General features: G+C 33.8%; 1 pseudogene across 1 annotated transcript; it reads right to left on the minus strand.

The window, feature by feature from the left end:
• Window positions 1–463: 463 nt before the first annotated feature.
• LOC143555310 (12S seed storage protein CRD-like) lies at window positions 464–3200 on the minus strand (annotated as a pseudogene). Its single transcript, XR_013139179.1, has 3 exons — window positions 2984–3200; window positions 785–1511; window positions 464–707 (listed from the first exon to the last, which is right to left on the minus strand). The product of XR_013139179.1 is annotated as a 12S seed storage protein CRD-like (transcript).
• Between the last annotated feature and the right edge of the window lie 301 nt (window positions 3201–3501).

Below are 3501 nucleotides of genomic sequence, written 5' to 3' on the forward strand. Positions count from 1 at the left end.
AACTGTTCTCCTTTTATTTTTTATTGTTATTCTAATTGTAATATTTTCTAAACATTACCAGTGTAACTCTAATTTTATATGTTCCACAAATTCAATACTATTGTTTTCATAAAAGCTAAAAGAACAAGTGGTGACTGGTGAGTACGCATAGTCGCCCGTAGAAGAAAAGTAGGACATGTTTTTTTGGTTTGTTTATATACATTGACTCGCAGCCACACTGAGCGAGTTGTACTGTCCAAATACACGTTGCATTTATCCAATCCAAAATGTTTTTTTATAGATTCTACCCCAATTGTGGTGTGGTGGTAAAGGTTTTGGTGTTACCTAGCAAAGACTAGTATTCAAGTCTTACAAAAGGCAAAAAAAAATTAAAGAGAAAAAAAAATTTTGGCTGTCCAAACAAAAAAAAGTAATCAATTATTTAATAAATTTACCAAGTATAGTTACTTAAAATAACCAAATATTAAAATACATTTTAATGAATTTTATTTCTTGTCTTGGACGTCGCCTTATTGAATGCTCACAACATATCAAAGACAAACACCCTTGATAGTTAAGTACTTGGAAGGACAATTGTGAGGTTTGTTTTATTTTTGGACTTGAATTGTTGTGCAAATTCTGGAGTAACATTCAAAGTTGCCTGTACAACCCCCGGAGACATTGCCTTCCATATCAACGTATTTCCAGCCAGTTGTCCAAACAAAGCCCTGCAAAATAAGCAAAATTATTTTCCAGACATACATATTTCAATTTTCAGACAAATTAAAAATTCATTTTGACTTACTTTGAACTAGTTATGACAGAGAAAACTTCCAGTCCAGAGTCATTTGCAATATAAGCAAGCTCATAGTATTGAGGAACAATAAACAAGTCACCTTCTTCAACTTTACTGTCCAATGCGGGTTTTCCTTGAAAACCACCCACAATCTTAATCTGACCACTTCCCTTGCATACATAACAAATATGGACCGAACCATCCGCTACATAACTCGGCGTCAACATAGCATTACCCTCCAACTTCACAAATCTTGCACTCAGACCAAGCTCACTAAGCACGGGCAATTTCTTTTCCGTCAAGTCATTGACAAATCCACCACAATTCACAACAACCGCGTCCGATTGATCATCAATGGTGGCGTATGATACACCTTTGGTGTCATTACTTGGTTATGGGAATTGTATCCCTTGATCAAGTAGAGTGACCATTAGACCCTGTTGGCTATTTATAAGATTTTCTGACTCGGTTTCGTCCAGACTAAAGATTTTACTAACAAAATCAGACTGAAATTCAGCGAGATATCCAAGGGGTCCTGACGGAAGAAAGTATGTGAATTGGCCAGGGACTATGGCTTTGCTGCTCTCCCCCAAGTAGATAATGACTGCATCCGTGTCACCTGCGTTAAACCACCAGGAAGCCAGCCCTGCCAAAGTTGGAACTGCATCCCCTTTCTTGGCTATCAATACCTTTTCCTCTGAATTATTAGCTGAGATCAAACCAATTGTGACAGTACCTATACATTCATGTTGAACGACTCATATTAATCAAAGAATAACGGCGCAAAGAGTGACATGAGTAAACTATTTGAACAACGTATTAGAAAGCTGAATCGGGCGAGCTTTTTCAATCTTGGCCTTTTTTTCTTTTAAAATCTCATTTATATGCTTATTGATTCACTACTTTAGACACCATGTTTGTGAAATGAAAATTTCATATATTTTTTAAATTGGTTATATATAGAGACCTTCATTATACCACTTATTATAGAAATTAACTGTAACCAGGGCCGGCCCTTGGGGGTGGCAAGATGGTCGACGGCCACAGGCTCGACATCCTGCTAGGTCCGAAATTTTTTTATTTGAAAAAATTTATATTTATTTTTTTATTAAAAACAATATGTATATTTAAATTTAATGTTTAAACACAATTACATAACCACTAATTTGTGTTCTAGCCTCACTTAAGACATCTTTAATTCTTTTTTTATACAAAAATTTTTACACTATCCAAATAAGCCTATATAAAAATTAAACTGTTTAAATCTAACAAAATATATTTCTTTTATTTAAAGCCCAAAAAATTTTTTACCTTTGACCCAAAATTTTTTTTTACTTTCTTGGAGCAGGCGCTGACTATAACATATGTATGTTTCAATGGTAGGGGAGGCTTCTAAAGGAGTACTATATCGTGCACGAAGAGAGAAAAAATCTGAGACCTATATGATCAAATACTATAAATCAATAGTTGAAATTTTATAAATAGTTTATTTAGTTTTTTTAGCTTTAATATATGAGGTATTTTGGGCCCTTTGGTGTGTTGAAACTTGAATGGATTTACATTTACACAGTATATATAGAATCATCTATAGAGATTTTCTTCATTCTTTTCTCCATATTAATCTGATCCTAATTTTCTCTACCAATTTCGATTTTAAAAAAATAAGTTAAAACTTTCTAGGTTAAAAAGTAGTGTACTATACAAAATTATTTAGGTTAAAAATTACTAAGAACTGTTTTGTTAAAAATTATTCTGTTAATAAAATTATGTAGGTTAAATATTGTGTAGTGTAGGAAGGTAAAAAACTTTTACTAAAATTGTGTAGGTTAAAAACTTAATTAGTTGTGTATGAAAGTTTATAAATATGTTATGGGGAAAACTGTGAAAACTTTTTAATATGTTTATATCTATTACTTTAAATGTAACAGTCATGTAACCACTCATACATATATGTATCCGTCACTATCTCTAATTATGTACCGTGTACGATATATTAGTGTGTGTGTGGAGAGAGAGAGAGAATGAGGATATGAGAGGGATGTTTAAAAAAATCCTATTGTACGTGTTGAAAAAGTCTAGGAAAGAGTAGATGTGGGTGACAAAAATATTTCCTAAAAGGGTGTGGTTGTGATGAGTAGATGTGGGTAGAAGCAAACATATCTGATCACAATAACGTATTCATGTGTACCAAGAAGTAAAACAACATACCTTTAAGAACGAAGCCAGTTTTGTTGCAATGGGCATAGTGAGGAAGAGTAAAGCCTAGAGGGTGAAGAACAAGTCTCCCAGTACCAAGTTTTAAGTCACTTAACAATGGTACTTTTGAATTTGACCATACATAATATCCACCGCTGTCACCCTCAAATAACGTTTGATCGTACTTTTCCACCACCAATTTTGCATCCATCTTGTAACCAAAAGAAGTATTAGAGGGGGGGGGGGGGGGGGGGGAGGGGAGGGAGTAGATGATTCACAAGACCAATTGGGTTGCCTACTTATAGAATAAAAGTAGCCATACGGGTTGATAATTGGCATTATTATAATAATTGGAATTTAATGTTCTTTAATAATCAAATGGAGTTAAAATATTCTATTACTTGTACCAAACCTCATTATTAAATCAAGATAAATACAGAGGAATAAGAGAAGAAGATGGCCAAGTTGGTGATGGATTGCAATGTCGGCCAGACGAAGACTTCAAACCTTGTTCTATTCAAAGAAGATGA

The sequence above is a fragment of the Bidens hawaiensis genome, unplaced genomic scaffold (genome assembly GCF_021521415.1).
Source record: "Bidens hawaiensis isolate Kalapana, Puna unplaced genomic scaffold, B.hawaiensis_p1.1 tig00018044_1, whole genome shotgun sequence".
Lineage (NCBI taxonomy): Eukaryota > Viridiplantae > Streptophyta > Magnoliopsida > Asterales > Asteraceae > Bidens > Bidens hawaiensis.